The sequence below is a fragment of the Electrophorus electricus genome, chromosome 3 (genome assembly GCF_041902795.1).
Source record: "Electrophorus electricus isolate QZ-2024a chromosome 3, ASM4190279v1, whole genome shotgun sequence".
Lineage (NCBI taxonomy): Eukaryota > Metazoa > Chordata > Actinopteri > Gymnotiformes > Gymnotidae > Electrophorus > Electrophorus electricus.
Window position 1 is genome coordinate 10106358 of NC_137499.1, and position 18596 is coordinate 10124953.

At 42.1% G+C, this 18596-nt stretch overlaps 10 non-coding genes across 10 annotated transcripts; 5 read left to right on the forward strand and 5 right to left on the reverse strand.

Annotated features, from left to right (window-relative positions):
- The first annotated feature begins 2094 nt into the window (after positions 1–2094).
- trnan-guu (transfer RNA asparagine (anticodon GUU)) lies at positions 2095–2168 on the forward strand. The gene has a single exon. It is a non-coding gene; the product is annotated as a tRNA-Asn (tRNA).
- Positions 2169–2268: 100 nt separating this feature from the next.
- trnak-cuu (transfer RNA lysine (anticodon CUU)) lies at positions 2269–2341 on the reverse strand. The gene has a single exon. It is a non-coding gene; the product is annotated as a tRNA-Lys (tRNA).
- Positions 2342–3416: 1075 nt separating this feature from the next.
- On the forward strand, positions 3417–3490 carry trnan-guu (transfer RNA asparagine (anticodon GUU)). The gene has a single exon. It is a non-coding gene; the product is annotated as a tRNA-Asn (tRNA).
- Positions 3491–3590: 100 nt separating this feature from the next.
- Positions 3591–3663, reverse strand: trnak-cuu (transfer RNA lysine (anticodon CUU)). Its single transcript has one exon. It is a non-coding gene; the product is annotated as a tRNA-Lys (tRNA).
- Positions 3664–7341: 3678 nt separating this feature from the next.
- trnan-guu (transfer RNA asparagine (anticodon GUU)) lies at positions 7342–7415 on the forward strand. Its single transcript has one exon. It is a non-coding gene; the product is annotated as a tRNA-Asn (tRNA).
- Positions 7416–7515: 100 nt separating this feature from the next.
- On the reverse strand, positions 7516–7588 carry trnak-cuu (transfer RNA lysine (anticodon CUU)). The gene has a single exon. It is a non-coding gene; the product is annotated as a tRNA-Lys (tRNA).
- A 5241-nt stretch (positions 7589–12829) lies between these two features.
- Positions 12830–12903, forward strand: trnan-guu (transfer RNA asparagine (anticodon GUU)). The gene has a single exon. It is a non-coding gene; the product is annotated as a tRNA-Asn (tRNA).
- A 100-nt stretch (positions 12904–13003) lies between these two features.
- trnak-cuu (transfer RNA lysine (anticodon CUU)) lies at positions 13004–13076 on the reverse strand. The gene has a single exon. It is a non-coding gene; the product is annotated as a tRNA-Lys (tRNA).
- Positions 13077–15712: 2636 nt separating this feature from the next.
- Positions 15713–15786, forward strand: trnan-guu (transfer RNA asparagine (anticodon GUU)). Its single transcript has one exon. It is a non-coding gene; the product is annotated as a tRNA-Asn (tRNA).
- Positions 15787–15886: 100 nt separating this feature from the next.
- On the reverse strand, positions 15887–15959 carry trnak-cuu (transfer RNA lysine (anticodon CUU)). Its single transcript has one exon. It is a non-coding gene; the product is annotated as a tRNA-Lys (tRNA).
- Between the last annotated feature and the right edge of the window lie 2637 nt (positions 15960–18596).

Consider the following 18596-nt stretch of genomic DNA (forward strand, 5'->3'; position numbering starts at 1 on the left):
TTAACTGGGTGTTCAACGTCATTAGAACTGTATTTTTAAGAGGAGAAAGTCTAACCACACGTAATTCAGATAGTCGATACAAATGGACGGAACATGCGTAAACAAGCTCATAATATAAGAAACCCAGGGCTGGTAATTATATATGATGGTGTTTCGTGGACAAAAAGACCAAATCTATGTATGAAGTTGGTCTTAATATTGCATCATTTGCTCTGCTGCTGGTTGCGACATACAAGAAACCCAACAAAAGGTCATTCAGAGAAGAGCAAGCAGAAAAGCGATATTGACCCTGATGCTCCTTTCTCGTTGCAGTGGCTCCTCGTTACACCAGAAGTCATCAAACAGGACAAGGTTGTGGGAATTTATTTTCATAGGAGTGGAAGAAATACTGGGACTCTCTTTTCTCTGTGATACGATCGGTAAGCGCGCTCGGCTGTTAAGCGAAAGGATAATGGAGTTCCTCCTTTACATTTGCGAGCCAAAAGCGTCTTCTGTTAGTCCCTTTGTTGAGTGAATCCATTTTAACTGGGTGTTCAACGTCATTAGAACTGTATTTTTAAGAGGAGAAAGTCTAACCACACGTAATTCAGATAATCGATACAAATGGACGGAACATGCGTAAACAAGCTCATAATATAAGAAACCCAGGGCTGGTAATTATATATGATGGTGTTTCGTGGACAAAAAGACCAAATCTATGTATGAAGTTGGTCTTAATATTGCATCATTTGCTCTGCTGCTGGTTGCGACATACAAGAAACCCAACAAAAGGTCATTCAGAGAAGAGCAAGCAGAAAAGCGATATTGACCCTGATGCTCCTTTCTCGTTGCAGTGGCTCCTCGTTACACCAGAAGTCATCAAACAGGACAAGGTTGTGTGAATTTATTTTCAGAGAAGTGGAAGAAATACTGGGACTCTTTTCTCTGTGATACGATCGGTAAGCGCGCTCGGCTGTTAAGCGAAAGGATAATGGAGTTCCTCCTTTACATTTGCGAGCCAAAAGCGTCTTCTGTTAGTCCCTTTGTTGAGTGAATCCATTTTAACTGGGTGTTCAACGTCATTGGAACTGTATTTTTAAGAGGAGAAAGTCTAACCACACGTAATTCAGATAGTCGATACAAATGGACGGAACATGCGTAAACAAGCTCATAATATAAGAAACCCAGGGCTGGTAATTATATATGATGGTGTTTCGTGGACAAAAAGACCAAATCTATGTATGAATTTGGTCTTAATATTGCATCATTTGCTCTGCTGCTGGTTGCGACATACAAGAAACCCAACAAAAGGTCATTCAGAGAAGAGCAAGCAGAAAAGCGATATTGACCCTGATGCTCCTTTCTCGTTGCAGTGGCTCCTCGTTACACCAGAAGTCATCAAACAGGACAAGGTTGTGGGAATTTATTTTCATAGGAGTGGAAGAAATACTGGGACTCTCTTTTCTCTGTGATACGATCGGTAAGCGCGCTCGGCTGTTAAGCGAAAGGATAATGGAGTTCCTCCTTTACATTTGCGAGCCAAAAGCGTCTTCTGTTAGTCCCTTTGTTGAGTGAATCCATTTTAACTGGGTGTTCAACGTCATTAGAACTGTATTTTTAAGAGGACAAAGTCTAACCACACGTAATTCAGATAATCGATACAAATGGACGGAACATGCGTAAACAAGCTCATAATATAAGAAACCCAGGGCTGGTAATTATATATGATGGTGTTTCGTGGACAAAAAGACCAAATCTATGTATGAAGTTGGTCTTAATATTGCATCATTTGCTCTGCTGCTGGTTGCGACATACAAGAAACCCAACAAAAGGTCATTCAGAGAAGAGCAAGCAGAAAAGCGATATTGACCCTGATGCTCCTTTCTCGTTGCAGTGGCTCCTCGTTACACCAGAAGTCATCAAACAGGACAAGGTTGTGGGAATTTATTTTCATAGAAGTGGAAGAAATACTGGGACTTTGTTTTCTCTGTGATGCGATCGGTAAGCGCGCTCGGCTCTTAAGCGAAAGGATGATGGAGTTCCTCCTTTACATTTGGTCTTAATATTGCATCATTTGCTCAGCTGCTGGCGTGAACTGTATAAACAGTAACACATGTCTCTGTGGCGCAATAGGTTAGCGCGTTCGGCTGTTAACCGAAAGGATGGTGGTTCAAGCCCACCCAGGGACGCTGACCGGGTAGTTGCTGTGTTTTGTTTTTTCACTAGCAAAGTCTTAGATTGCTTGAAATAGTTCTACTCAACTCTGAAAGACAAAGAGAGATAACATCACGCCCAACGTGGGGCTTGAACCCACGACCCTGAGATTAAGAGTCTCATGCTCTACCGACTGAGCTAGCCAGGCAACCGTACTCTGCTTTTTCACGCGTTTGCTCTCGCAGCCCATTAACGCTGATATGTTCAGCTGGACGTTAGCGATGCTTGCGGTGTGTTGCACAGAGTCAAGAAATTTAACATTAAAAGCATACTTAACCTGGTGCTCGCGCTCTGGTGATCTGCAGCTTGGGAGTCTCAAGTACCAATAACTCAGCTAACACCTGTTCCATTCATGTGCCTAATAATGGAGTGCCTCCTTCTAAGATTTTAACCCCTTTCATTTACACTTGGGAGTGTAAAGCAGTAGAAAAGGGATATTGACCCTGATGCTGCTTTCTCTTTGCAGTAGCTCGTCGTTACTTCAAAAGCAATGGAACAGCAATCGCATCACAGAGAAAACAAAGTTGTGTGAATTTATTTTCAGAGAAGTGGAAGAAATACTGGGACTCTCTTTTCTCTGTGATACGATCGGTAAGCGCGCTCGGCTGTTAAGTGAAAGGATAATGGAGTTCCTCTACATTTGCGAGCCAAAAGCGTCTTCTGTTAGTCCCTTTGTTGAGTGAATCCATTTTAACTGGGTGTTCAACGTCATTAGAACTGTATTTTTAAGAGGAGAAAGTCTAACCACACGTAATTCAGATAATCGATACAAATGGACGGAACATGCGTAAACAAGCTCATGATATAAGAAACCCAGGACTGGTAATTATATATGATGGTGTTTCGTGGACAAAAAGACCAAATCTATGTATGAAGTTGGTCTTAATATTGCATCATTTGCTCTGCTGCTGGTTGCGACATACAAGAAACCCAACAAAAGGTCATTCAGAGAAGAGCAAGCAGAAAAGCGATATTGACCCTGATGCTCCTTTCTCGTTGCAGTGGCTCCTCGTTACACCAGAAGTCATCAAACAGGACAAGGTTGTGGGAATTTATTTTCATAGGAGTGGAAGAAATACTGGGACTCTCTTTTCTCTGTGATACGATCGGTAAGCGCGCTCGGCTGTTAAGCGAAAGGATAATGGAGTTCCTCCTTTACATTTGGTCTTAATATTGCATCATTTGCTCAGCTGCTGGCGTGAACTGTATAAACAGTAACACATGTCTCTGTGGCGCAATAGGTTAGCGCGTTCGGCTGTTAACCGAAAGGATGGTGGTTCAAGCCCACCCAGGGACGCTGACCGGGTAGTTGCTGTGTTTTGTTTTTTCACTAGCAAAGTCTTAGATTGCTTGAAATAGTTCTACTCAACTCTGAAAGACAAAGAGAGATAACATCACGCCCAACGTGGGGCTTGAACCCACGACCCTGAGATTAAGAGTCTCATGCTCTACCGACTGAGCTAGCCAGGCAACCGTACTCTGCTTTTTCACGCGTTTGCTCTCGCAGCCCATTAACGCTGATATGTTCAGCTGGACGTTAGCGATGCTTGCGGTGTGTTGCACAGAGTCAAGAAATTTAACATTAAAAGCATACTTAACCTGGTGCTCGCGCTCTGGTGATCTGCAGCTTGGGAGTCTCAAGTACCAATAACTCAGCTAACACCTGTTCCATTCATGTGCCTAATAATGGAGTGCCTCCTTCTAAGATTTTAACCCCTTTCATTTACACTTGGGAGTGTAAAGCAGTAGAAAAGGGATATTGACCCTGATGCTGCTTTCTCTTTGCAGTGGCTCGTCGTTACTTCAAAAGCAATGGAACAGCAATCGCATCACAGAGAAAACAAAGTTGTGTGAATTTATTTTCAGAGAAGTGGAAGAAATACTGGGACTCTCTTTTCTCTGTGATACGATCGGTAAGCGCGCTCGGCTGTTAAGCGAAAGGATAATGGAGTTCCTCTACATTTGCGAGCCAAAAGCGTCTTCTGTTAGTCCCTTTGTTGAGTGAATCCATTTTAACTGGGTGTTCAACGTCATTAGAACTGTATTTTTAAGAGGAGAAAGTCTAACCACACGTAATTCAGATAATCGATACAAATGGACGGAACATGCGTAAACAAGCTCATAATATAAGAAACCCAGGGCTGGTAATTATATATGATGGTGTTTCGTGGACAAAAAGACCAAATCTATGTATGAAGTTGGTCTTAATATTGCATCATTTGCTCTGCTGCTGGTTGCGACATACAAGAAACCCAACAAAAGGTCATTCAGAGAAGAGCAAGCAGAAAAGCGATATTGACCCTGATGCTCCTTTCTCGTTGCAGTGGCTCCTCGTTACACCAGAAGTCATCAAACAGGACAAGGTTGTGGGAATTTATTTTCATAGGAGTGGAAGAAATACTGGGACTCTCTTTTCTCTGTGATACGATCGGTAAGCGCGCTCGGCTGTTAAGCGAAAGGATAATGGAGTTCCTCCTTTACATTTGCGAGCCAAAAGCGTCTTCTGTTAGTCCCTTTGTTGAGTGAATCCATTTTAACTGGGTGTTCAACGTCATTAGAACTGTATTTTTAAGAGGAGAAAGTCTAACCACACGTAATTCAGATAATCGATACAAATGGACGGAACATGCGTAAACAAGCTCATAATATAAGAAACCCAGGGCTGGTAATTATATATGATGGTGTTTCGTGGACAAAAAGACCAAATCTATGTATGAAGTTGGTCTTAATATTGCATCATTTGCTCTGCTGCTGGTTGCGACATACAAGAAACCCAACAAAAGGTCATTCAGAGAAGAGCAAGCAGAAAAGCGATATTGACCCTGATGCTCCTTTCTCGTTGCAGTGGCTCCTCGTTACACCAGAAGTCATCAAACAGGACAAGGTTGTGGGAATTTATTTTCATAGAAGTGGAAGAAATACTGGGACTCTCTTTTCTCTGTGATACGATCGGTAAGCGCGCTCGGCTGTTAAGCGAAAGGATAATGGAGTTCCTCCTTTACATTTGCGAGCCAAAAGCGTCTTCTGTTAGTCCCTTTGTTGAGTGAATCCATTTTAACTGGGTGTTCAACGTCATTAGAACTGTATTTTTAAGAGGAGAAAGTCTAACCACACGTAATTCAGATAATCGATACAAATGGACGGAACATGCGTAAACAAGCTCATAATATAAGAAACCCAGGGCTGGTAATTATATATGATGGTGTTTCGTGGACAAAAAGACCAAATCTATGTATGAAGTTGGTCTTAATATTGCATCATTTGCTCTGCTGCTGGTTGCGACATACAAGAAACCCAACAAAAGGTCATTCAGAGAAGAGCAAGCAGAAAAGCGATATTGACCCTGATGCTCCTTTCTCGTTGCAGTGGCTCCTCGTTACACCAGAAGTCATCAAACAGGACAAGGTTGTGGGAATTTATTTTCATAGAAGTGGAAGAAATACTGGGACTTTGTTTTCTCTGTGATGCGATCGGTAAGCGCGCTCGGCTGTTAAGCGAAAGGATGATGGAGTTCCTCCTTTACATTTGCGAGCCAAAAGCGTCTTCTGTTAGTCCCTTTGTTGAGTGAATCCATTTTAACTGGGTGTTCAACGTCATTAGAACTGTATTTTTAAGAGGAGAAAGTCTAACCACACGTAATTCAGATAATCGATACAAATGGACGGAACATGCGTAAACAAGCTCATAATATAAGAAACCCAGGGCTGGTAATTATATATGATGGTGTTTCGTGGACAAAAAGACCAAATCTATGTATGAAGTTGGTCTTAATATTGCATCATTTGCTCTGCTGCTGGTTGCGACATACAAGAAACCCAACAAAAGGTCATTCAGAGAAGAGCAAGCAGAAAAGCGATATTGACCCTGATGCTCCTTTCTCGTTGCAGTGGCTCCTCGTTACACCAGAAGTCATCAAACAGGACAAGGTTGTGTGAATTTATTTTCAGAGAAGTGGAAGAAATACTGGGACTCTTTTCTCTGTGATACGATCGGTAAGCGCGCTCGGCTGTTAAGCGAAAGGATAATGGAGTTCCTCCTTTACATTTGCGAGCCAAAAGCGTCTTCTGTTAGTCCCTTTGTTGAGTGAATCCATTTTAACTGGGTGTTCAACGTCATTAGAACTGTATTTTTAAGAGGAGAAAGTCTAACCACACGTAATTCAGATAGTCGATACAAATGGACGGAACATGCGTAAACAAGCTCATAATATAAGAAACCCAGGGCTGGTAATTATATATGATGGTGTTTCGTGGACAAAAAGACCAAATCTATGTATGAAGTTGGTCTTAATATTGCATCATTTGCTCTGCTGCTGGTTGCGACATACAAGAAACCCAACAAAAGGTCATTCAGAGAAGAGCAAGCAGAAAAGCGATATTGACCCTGATGCTCCTTTCTCGTTGCAGTGGCTCCTCGTTACACCAGAAGTCATCAAACAGGACAAGGTTGTGGGAATTTATTTTCATAGGAGTGGAAGAAATACTGGGACTCTCTTTTCTCTGTGATACGATCGGTAAGCGCGCTCGGCTGTTAAGCGAAAGGATAATGGAGTTCCTCCTTTACATTTGCGAGCCAAAAGCGTCCTCTGTTAGTCCCTTTGTTGAGTGAATCCATTTTAACTGGGTGTTCAACGTCATTAGAACTGTATTTTTAAGAGGAGAAAGTCTAACCACACGTAATTCAGATAATCGATACAAATGGACGGAACATGCGTAAACAAGCTCATAATATAAGAAACCCAGGGCTGGTAATTATATATGATGGTGTTTCGTGGACAAAAAGACCAAATCTATGTATGAAGTTGGTCTTAATATTGCATCATTTGCTCTGCTGCTGGTTGCGACATACAAGAAACCCAACAAAAGGTCATTCAGAGAAGAGCAAGCAGAAAAGCGATATTGACCCTGATGCTCCTTTCTCGTTGCAGTGGCTCCTCGTTACACCAGAAGTCATCAAACAGGACAAGGTTGTGGGAATTTATTTTCATAGAAGTGGAAGAAATACTGGGACTTTGTTTTCTCTGTGATGCGATCGGTAAGCGCGCTCGGCTCTTAAGCGAAAGGATGATGGAGTTCCTCCTTTACATTTGGTCTTAATATTGCATCATTTGCTCAGCTGCTGGCGTGAACTGTATAAACAGTAACACATGTCTCTGTGGCGCAATAGGTTAGCGCGTTCGGCTGTTAACCGAAAGGATGGTGGTTCAAGCCCACCCAGGGACGCTGACCGGGTAGTTGCTGTGTTTTGTTTTTTCACTAGCAAAGTCTTAGATTGCTTGAAATAGTTCTACTCAACTCTTAAAGACAAAGAGAGATAACATCACGCCCAACGTGGGGCTTGAACCCACGACCCTGAGATTAAGAGTCTCATGCTCTACCGACTGAGCTAGCCAGGCAACCGTACTCTGCTTTTTCACGCGTTTGCTCTCGCAGCCCATTAACGCTGATATGTTCAGCTGGACGTTAGCGATGCTTGCGGTGTGTTGCACAGAGTCAAGAAATTTAACATTAAAAGCATACTTAACCTGGTGCTCGCGCTCTGGTGATCTGCAGCTTGGGAGTCTCAAGTACCAATAACTCAGCTAACACCTGTTCCATTCATGTGCCTAATAATGGAGTGCCTCCTTCTAAGATTTTAACCCCTTTCATTTACACTTGGGAGTGTAAAGCAGTAGAAAAGGGATATTGACCCTGATGCTGCTTTCTCTTTGCAGTAGCTCGTCGTTACTTCAAAAGCAATGGAACAGCAATCGCATCACAGAGAAAACAAAGTTGTGTGAATTTATTTTCAGAGAAGTGGAAGAAATACTGGGACTCTCTTTTCTCTGTGATACGATCGGTAAGCGCGCTCGGCTGTTAAGCGAAAGGATAATGGAGTTCCTCTACATTTGCGAGCCAAAAGCGTCTTCTGTTAGTCCCTTTGTTGAGTGAATCCATTTTAACTGGGTGTTCAACGTCATTAGAACTGTATTTTTAAGAGGAGAAAGTCTAACCACACGTAATTCAGATAATCGATACAAATGGACGGAACATGCGTAAACAAGCTCATAATATAAGAAACCCAGGACTGGTAATTATATATGATGGTGTTTCGTGGACAAAAAGACCAAATCTATGTATGAAGTTGGTCTTAATATTGCATCATTTGCTCTGCTGCTGGTTGCGACATACAAGAAACCCAACAAAAGGTCATTCAGAGAAGAGCAAGCAGAAAAGCGATATTGACCCTGATGCTCCTTTCTCGTTGCAGTGGCTCCTCGTTACACCAGAAGTCATCAAACAGGACAAGGTTGTGGGAATTTATTTTCATAGGAGTGGAAGAAATACTGGGACTCTCTTTTCTCTGTGATACGATCGGTAAGCGCGCTCGGCTGTTAAGCGAAAGGATAATGGAGTTCCTCCTTTACATTTGCGAGCCAAAAGCGTCTTCTGTTAGTCCCTTTGTTGAGTGAATCCATTTTAACTGGGTGTTCAACGTCATTAGAACTGTATTTTTAAGAGGAGAAAGTCTAACCACACGTAATTCAGATAATCGATACAAATGGACGGAACATGCGTAAACAAGCTCATAATATAAGAAACCCAGGGCTGGTAATTATATATGATGGTGTTTCGTGGACAAAAAGACCAAATCTATGTATGAAGTTGGTCTTAATATTGCATCATTTGCTCTGCTGCTGGTTGCGACATACAAGAAACCCAACAAAAGGTCATTCAGAGAAGAGCAAGCAGAAAAGCGATATTGACCCTGATGCTCCTTTCTCGTTGCAGTGGCTCCTCGTTACACCAGAAGTCATCAAACAGGACAAGGTTGTGGGAATTTATTTTCATAGAAGTGGAAGAAATACTGGGACTCTCTTTTCTCTGTGATACGATCGGTAAGCGCGCTCGGCTGTTAAGCGAAAGGATAATGGAGTTCCTCCTTTACATTTGCGAGCCAAAAGCGTCTTCTGTTAGTCCCTTTGTTGAGTGAATCCATTTTAACTGGGTGTTCAACGTCATTAGAACTGTATTTTTAAGAGGAGAAAGTCTAACCACACGTAATTCAGATAATCGATACAAATGGACGGAACATGCGTAAACAAGCTCATAATATAAGAAACCCAGGGCTGGTAATTATATATGATGGTGTTTCGTGGACAAAAAGACCAAATCTATGTATGAAGTTGGTCTTAATATTGCATCATTTGCTCTGCTGCTGGTTGCGACATACAAGAAACCCAACAAAAGGTCATTCAGAGAAGAGCAAGCAGAAAAGCGATATTGACCCTGATGCTCCTTTCTCGTTGCAGTGGCTCCTCGTTACACCAGAAGTCATCAAACAGGACAAGGTTGTGGGAATTTATTTTCATAGAAGTGGAAGAAATACTGGGACTCTCTTTTCTCTGTGATACGATCGGTAAGCGCGCTCGGCTGTTAAGCGAAAGGATAATGGAGTTCCTCCTTTACATTTGCGAGCCAAAAGCGTCTTCTGTTAGTCCCTTTGTTGAGTGAATCCATTTTAACTGGGTGTTCAACGTCATTAGAACTGTATTTTTAAGAGGAGAAAGTCTAACCACACGTAATTCAGATAATCGATACAAATGGACGGAACATGCGTAAACAAGCTCATAATATAAGAAACCCAGGGCTGGTAATTATATATGATGGTGTTTCGTGGACAAAAAGACCAAATCTATGTATGAAGTTGGTCTTAATATTGCATCATTTGCTCTGCTGCTGGTTGCGACATACAAGAAACCCAACAAAAGGTCATTCAGAGAAGAGCAAGCAGAAAAGCGATATTGACCCTGATGCTCCTTTCTCGTTGCAGTGGCTCCTCGTTACACCAGAAGTCATCAAACAGGACAAGGTTGTGGGAATTTATTTTCATAGAAGTGGAAGAAATACTGGGACTCTCTTTTCTCTGTGATACGATCGGTAAGCGCGCTCGGCTGTTAAGCGAAAGGATAATGGAGTTCCTCCTTTACATTTGCGAGCCAAAAGCGTCTTCTGTTAGTCCCTTTGTTGAGTGAATCCATTTTAACTGGGTGTTCAACGTCATTAGAACTGTATTTTTAAGAGGAGAAAGTCTAACCACACGTAATTCAGATAATCGATACAAATGGACGGAACATGCGTAAACAAGCTCATAATATAAGAAACCCAGGGCTGGTAATTATATATGATGGTGTTTCGTGGACAAAAAGACCAAATCTATGTATGAAGTTGGTCTTAATATTGCATCATTTGCTCTGCTGCTGGTTGCGACATACAAGAAACCCAACAAAAGGTCATTCAGAGAAGAGCAAGCAGAAAAGCGATATTGACCCTGATGCTCCTTTCTCGTTGCAGTGGCTCCTCGTTACACCAGAAGTCATCAAACAGGACAAGGTTGTGGGAATTTATTTTCATAGAAGTGGAAGAAATACTGGGACTTTGTTTTCTCTGTGATGCGATCGGTAAGCGCGCTCGGCTGTTAAGCGAAAGGATGATGGAGTTCCTCCTTTACATTTGCGAGCCAAAAGCGTCTTCTGTTAGTCCCTTTGTTGAGTGAATCCATTTTAACTGGGTGTTCAACGTCATTAGAACTGTATTTTTAAGAGGAGAAAGTCTAACCACACGTAATTCAGATAATCGATACAAATGGACGGAACATGCGTAAACAAGCTCATAATATAAGAAACCCAGGGCTGGTAATTATATATGATGGTGTTTCGTGGACAAAAAGACCAAATCTATGTATGAAGTTGGTCTTAATATTGCATCATTTGCTCTGCTGCTGGTTGCGACATACAAGAAACCCAACAAAAGGTCATTCAGAGAAGAGCAAGCAGAAAAGCGATATTGACCCTGATGCTCCTTTCTCGTTGCAGTGGCTCCTCGTTACACCAGAAGTCATCAAACAGGACAAGGTTGTGGGAATTTATTTTCATAGAAGTGGAAGAAATACTGGGACTCTCTTTTCTCTGTGATACGATCGGTAAGCGCGCTCGGCTGTTAAGCGAAAGGATAATGGAGTTCCTCCTTTACATTTGCGAGCCAAAAGCGTCTTCTGTTAGTCCCTTTGTTGAGTGAATCCATTTTAACTGGGTGTTCAACGTCATTAGAACTGTATTTTTAAGAGGAGAAAGTCTAACCACACGTAATTCAGATAATCGATACAAATGGACGGAACATGCGTAAACAAGCTCATAATATAAGAAACCCAGGGCTGGTAATTATATATGATGGTGTTTCGTGGACAAAAAGACCAAATCTATGTATGAAGTTGGTCTTAATATTGCATCATTTGCTCTGCTGCTGGTTGCGACATACAAGAAACCCAACAAAAGGTCATTCAGAGAAGAGCAAGCAGAAAAGCGATATTGACCCTGATGCTCCTTTCTCGTTGCAGTGGCTCCTCGTTACACCAGAAGTCATCAAACAGGACAAGGTTGTGGGAATTTATTTTCATAGAAGTGGAAGAAATACTGGGACTCTCTTTTCTCTGTGATACGATCGGTAAGCGCGCTCGGCTGTTAAGCGAAAGGATAATGGAGTTCCTCCTTTACATTTGCGAGCCAAAAGCGTCTTCTGTTAGTCCCTTTGTTGAGTGAATCCATTTTAACTGGGTGTTCAACGTCATTAGAACTGTATTTTTAAGAGGAGAAAGTCTAACCACACGTAATTCAGATAATCGATACAAATGGACGGAACATGCGTAAACAAGCTCATAATATAAGAAACCCAGGGCTGGTAATTATATATGATGGTGTTTCGTGGACAAAAAGACCAAATCTATGTATGAAGTTGGTCTTAATATTGCATCATTTGCTCTGCTGCTGGTTGCGACATACAAGAAACCCAACAAAAGGTCATTCAGAGAAGAGCAAGCAGAAAAGCGATATTGACCCTGATGCTCCTTTCTCGTTGCAGTGGCTCCTCGTTACACCAGAAGTCATCAAACAGGACAAGGTTGTGGGAATTTATTTTCATAGAAGTGGAAGAAATACTGGGACTTTGTTTTCTCTGTGATGCGATCGGTAAGCGCGCTCGGCTGTTAAGCGAAAGGATGATGGAGTTCCTCCTTTACATTTGCGAGCCAAAAGCGTCTTCTGTTAGTCCCTTTGTTGAGTGAATCCATTTTAACTGGGTGTTCAACGTCATTAGAACTGTATTTTTAAGAGGAGAAAGTCTAACCACATGTAATTCACATAATCGATACAAATGGACGGAACATGCGTAAACAAGCTCATAATATAAGAAACCCAGGGCTGGTAATTATATATGATGGTGTTTCGTGGACAAAAAGACCAAATCTATGTATGAAGTTGGTCTTAATATTGCATCATTTGCTCTGCTGCTGGTTGCGACATACAAGAAACCCAACAAAAGGTCATTCAGAGAAGAGCAAGCAGAAAAGCGATATTGACCCTGATGCTCCTTTCTCGTTGCAGTGGCTCCTCGTTACACCAGAAGTCATCAAACAGGACAAGGTTGTGTGAATTTATTTTCAGAGAAGTGGAAGAAATACTGGGACTCTTTTCTCTGTGATACGATCGGTAAGCGCGCTCGGCTCTTAAGCGAAAGGATGATGGAGTTCCTCCTTTACATTTGGTCTTAATATTGCATCATTTGCTCAGCTGCTGGCGTGAACTGTATAAACAGTAACACATGTCTCTGTGGCGCAATAGGTTAGCGTGTTCGGCTGTTAACCGAAAGGATGGTGGTTCAAGCCCACCCAGGGACGCTGACCGGGTAGTTGCTGTGTTTTGTTTTTTCACTAGCAAAGTCTTAGATTGCTTGAAATAGTTCTACTCAACTCTGAAAGACAAAGAGAGATAACATCACGCCCAACGTGGGGCTTGAACCCACGACCCTGAGATTAAGAGTCTCATGCTCTACCGACTGAGCTAGCCAGGCAACCGTACTCTGCTTTTTCACGCGTTTCCTCTCGCAGCCCATTAACGCTGATATGTTCAGCTGGACGTTAGCGATGCTTGCGGTGTGTTGCACAGAGTCAAGAAATTTAACATTAAAAGCATACTTAACCTGGTGCTCGCGCTCTGGTGATCTGCAGCTTGGGAGTCTCAAGTACCAATAACTCAGCTAACACCTGTTCCATTCATGTGCCTAATAATGGAGTGCCTCCTTCTAAGATTTTAACCCCTTTCATTTACACTTGGGAGTGTAAAGCAGTAGAAAAGGGATATTGACCCTGATGCTGCTTTCTCTTTGCAGTGGCTCGTCGTTACTTCAAAAGCAATGGAACAGCAATCGCATCACAGAGAAAACAAAGTTGTGTGAATTTATTTTCAGAGAAGTGGAAGAAATACTGGGACTCTCTTTTCTCTGTGATACGATCGGTAAGCGCGCTCGGCTGTTAAGCGAAAGGATAATGGAGTTCCTCTACATTTGCGAGCCAAAAGCGTCTTCTGTTAGTCCCTTTGTTGAGTGAATCCATTTTAACTGGGTGTTCAACGTCATTAGAACTGTATTTTTAAGAGGAGAAAGTCTAACCACACGTAATTCAGATAATCGATACAAATGGACGGAACATGCGTAAACAAGCTCATAATATAAGAAACCCAGGGCTGGTAATTATATATGATGGTGTTTCGTGGACAAAAAGACCAAATCTATGTATGAAGTTGGTCTTAATATTGCATCATTTGCTCTGCTGCTGGTTGCGACATACAAGAAACCCAACAAAAGGTCATTCAGAGAAGAGCAAGCAGAAAAGCGATATTGACCCTGATGCTCCTTTCTCGTTGCAGTGGCTCCTCGTTACACCAGAAGTCATCAAACAGGACAAGGTTGTGGGAATTTATTTTCATAGGAGTGGAAGAAATACTGGGACTCTCTTTTCTCTGTGATACGATCGGTAAGCGCGCTCGGCTGTTAAGCGAAAGGATAATGGAGTTCCTCCTTTACATTTGCGAGCCAAAAGCGTCTTCTGTTAGTCCCTTTGTTGAGTGAATCCATTTTAACTGGGTGTTCAACGTCATTAGAACTGTATTTTTAAGAGGAGAAAGTCTAACCACACGTAATTCAGATAATCGATACAAATGGACGGAACATGCGTAAACAAGCTCATAATATAAGAAACCCAGGGCTGGTAATTATATATGATGGTGTTTCGTGGACAAAAAGACCAAATCTATGTATGAAGTTGGTCTTAATATTGCATCATTTGCTCTGCTGCTGGTTGCGACATACAAGAAACCCAACAAAAGGTCATTCAGAGAAGAGCAAGCAGAAAAGCGATATTGACCCTGATGCTCCTTTCTCGTTGCAGTGGCTCCTCGTTACACCAGAAGTCATCAAACAGGACAAGGTTGTGGGAATTTATTTTCATAGAAGTGGAAGAAATACTGGGACTCTCTTTTCTCTGTGATACGATCGGTAAGCGCGCTCGGCTGTTAAGCGAAAGGATAATGGAGTTCCTCCTTTACATTTGCGAGCCAAAAGCGTCTTCTGTTAGTCCCTTTGTTGAGTGAATCCATTTTAACTGGGTGTTCAACGTCATTAGAACTGTATTTTTAAGAGGAGAAAGTCTAACCACACGTAATTCAGATAATCGATACAAATGGACGGAACATGCGTAAACAAGCTCATAATATAAGAAACCCAGGGCTGGTAATTATATATGATGGTGTTTCGTGGACAAAAAGACCAAATCTATGTATGAAGTTGGTCTTAATATTGCATCATTTGCTCTGCTGCTGGTTGCGACATACAAGAAACCCAACAAAAGGTCATTCAGAGAAGAGCAAGCAGAAAAGCGATATTGACCCTGATGCTCCTTTCTCGTTGCAGTGGCTCCTCGTTACACCAGAAGTCATCAAACAGGACAAGGTTGTGGGAATTTATTTTCATAGAAGTGGAAGAAATACTGGGACTCTCTTTTCTCTGTGATACGATCGGTAAGCGCGCTCGGCTGTTAAGCGAAAGGATAATGGAGTTCCTCCTTTACATTTGCGAGCCAAAAGCGTCTTCTGTTAGTCCCTTTGTTGAGTGAATCCATTTTAACTGGGTGTTCAACGTCATTAGAACTGTATTTTTAAGAGGAGAAAGTCTAACCACACGTAATTCAGATAATCGATACAAATGGACGGAACATGCGTAAACAAGCTCATAATATAAGAAACCCAGGGCTGGTAATTATATATGATGGTGTTTCGTGGACAAAAAGACCAAATCTATGTATGAAGTTGGTCTTAATATTGCATCATTTGCTCTGCTGCTGGTTGCGACATACAAGAAACCCAACAAAAGGTCATTCAGAGAAGAGCAAGCAGAAAAGCGATATTGACCCTGATGCTCCTTTCTCGTTGCAGTGGCTCCTCGTTACACCAGAAGTCATCAAACAGGACAAGGTTGTGTGAATTTATTTTCAGAGAAGTGGAAGAAATACTGGGACTCTTTTCTCTGTGATACGATCGGTAAGCGCGCTCGGCTCTTAAGCGAAAGGATGATGGAGTTCCTCCTTTACATTTGGTCTTAATATTGCATCATTTGCTCAGCTGCTGGCGTGAACTGTATAAACAGTAACACATGTCTCTGTGGCGCAATAGGTTAGCGCGTTCGGCTGTTAACCGAAAGGATGGTGGTTCAAGCCCACCCAGGGACGCTGACCGGGTAGTTGCTGTGTTTTGTTTTTTCACTAGCAAAGTCTTAGATTGCTTGAAATAGTTCTACTCAACTCTGAAAGACAAAGAGAGATAACATCACGCCCAACGTGGGGCTTGAACCCACGACCCTGAGATTAAGAGTCTCATGCTCTACCGACTGAGCTAGCCAGGCAACCGTACTCTGCTTTTTCACGCGTTTGCTCTCGCAGCCCATTAACGCTGATATGTTCAGCTGGACGTTAGCGATGCTTGCGGTGTGTTGCACAGAGTCAAGAAATTTAACATTAAAAGCATACTTAACCTGGTGCTCGCGCTCTGGTGATCTGCAGCTTGGGAGTCTCAAGTACCAATAACTCAGCTAACACCTGTTCCATTCATGTGCCTAATAATGGAGTGCCTCCTTCTAAGATTTTAACCCCTTTCATTTACACTTGGGAGTGTAAAGCAGTAGAAAAGGGATATTGACCCTGATGCTGCTTTCTCTTTGCAGTAGCTCGTCGTTACTTCAAAAGCAATGGAACAGCAATCGCATCACAGAGAAAACAAAGTTGTGTGAATTTATTTTCAGAGAAGTGGAAGAAATACTGGGACTCTCTTTTCTCTGTGATACGATCGGTAAGCGCGCTCGGCTGTTAAGCGAAAGGATAATGGAGTTCCTCTACATTTGCGAGCCAAAAGCGTCTTCTGTTAGTCCCTTTGTTGAGTGAATCCATTTTAACTGGGTGTTCAACGTCATTAGAACTGTATTTTTAAGAGGAGAAAGTCTAACCACACGTAATTCAGATAATCGATACAAATGGACGGAACATGCGTAAACAAGCTCATAATATAAGAAACCCAGGACTGGTAATTATATATGATGGTGTTTCGTGGACAAAAAGACCAAATCTATGTATGAAGTTGGTCTTAATATTGCATCATTTGCTCTGCTGCTGGTTGCGACATACAAGAAACCCAACAAAAGGTCATTCAGAGAAGAGCAAGCAGAAAAGCGATATTGACCCTGATGCTCCTTTCTCGTTGCAGTGGCTCCTCGTTACACCAGAAGTCATCAAACAGGACAAGGTTGTGGGAATTTATTTTCATAGGAGTGGAAGAAATACTGGGACTCTCTTTTCTCTGTGATACGATCGGTAAGCGCGCTCGGCTGTTAAGCGAAAGGATAATGGAGTTCCTCCTTTACATTTGCGAGCCAAAAGCGTCTTCTGTTAGTCCCTTTGTTGAGTGAATCCATTTTAACTGGGTGTTCAACGTCATTAGAACTGTATTTTTAAGAGGAGAAAGTCTAACCACACGTAATTCAGATAATCGATACAAATGGACGGAACATGCGTAAACAAGCTCATAATATAAGAAACCCAGGGCTGGTAATTATATATGATGGTGTTTCGTGGACAAAAAGACCAAATCTATGTATGAAGTTGGTCTTAATATTGCATCATTTGCTCTGCTGCTGGTTGCGACATACAAGAAACCCAACAAAAGGTCATTCAGAGAAGAGCAAGCAGAAAAGCGATATTGACCCTGATGCTCCTTTCTCGTTGCAGTGGCTCCTCGTTACACCAGAAGTCATCAAACAGGACAAGGTTGTGGGAATTTATTTTCATAGGAGTGGAAGAAATACTGGGACTCTCTTTTCTCTGTGATACGATCGGTAAGCGCGCTCGGCTGTTAAGCGAAAGGATAATGGAGTTCCTCCTTTACATTTGCGAGCCAAAAGCGTCTTCTGTTAGTCCCTTTGTTGAGTGAATCCATTTTAACTGGGTGTTCAACGTCATTAGAACTGTATTTTTAAGAGGAGAAAGTCTAACCACACGTAATTCAGATAATCGATACAAATGGACGGAACATGCGTAAACAAGCTCATAATATAAGAAACCCAGGGCTGGTAATTATATATGATGGTGTTTCGTGGACAAAAAGACCAAATCTATGTATGAAGTTGGTCTTAATATTGCATCATTTGCTCTGCTGCTGGTTGCGACATACAAGAAACCCAACAAAAGGTCATTCAGAGAAGAGCAAGCAGAAAAGCGATATTGACCCTGATGCTCCTTTCTCGTTGCAGTGGCTCCTCGTTACACCAGAAGTCATCAAACAGGACAAGGTTGTGGGAATTTATTTTCATAGAAGTGGAAGAAATACTGGGACTCTCTTTTCTCTGTGATACGATCGGTAAGCGCGCTCGGCTGTTAAGCGAAAGGATAATGGAGTTCCTCCTTTACATTTGCGAGCCAAAAGCGTCTTCTGTTAGTCCCTTTGTTGAGTGAATCCATTTTAACTGGGTGTTCAACGTCATTAGAACTGTATTTTTAAGAGGAGAAAGTCTAACCACACGTAATTCAGATAATCGATACAAATGGACGGAACATGCGTAAACAAGCTCATAATATAAGAAACCCAGGGCTGGTAATTATATATGATGGTGTTTCGTGGACAAAAAGACCAAATCTATGTATGAAGTTGGTCTTAATATTGCATCATTTGCTCTGCTGCTGGTTGCGACATACAAGAAACCCAACAAAAGGTCATTCAGAGAAGAGCAAGCAGAAAAGCGATATTGACCCTGATGCTCCTTTCTCGTTGCAGTGGCTCCTCGTTACACCAGAAGTCATCAAACAGGACAAGGTTGTGGGAATTTATTTTCATAGAAGTGGAAGAAATACTGGGACTCTCTTTTCTCTGTGATACGATCGGTAAGCGCGCTCGGCTGTTAAGCGAAAGGATAATGGAGTTCCTCCTTTACATTTGCGAGCCAAAAGCGTCTTCTGTTAGTCCCTTTGTTGAGTGAATCCATTTTAACTGGGTG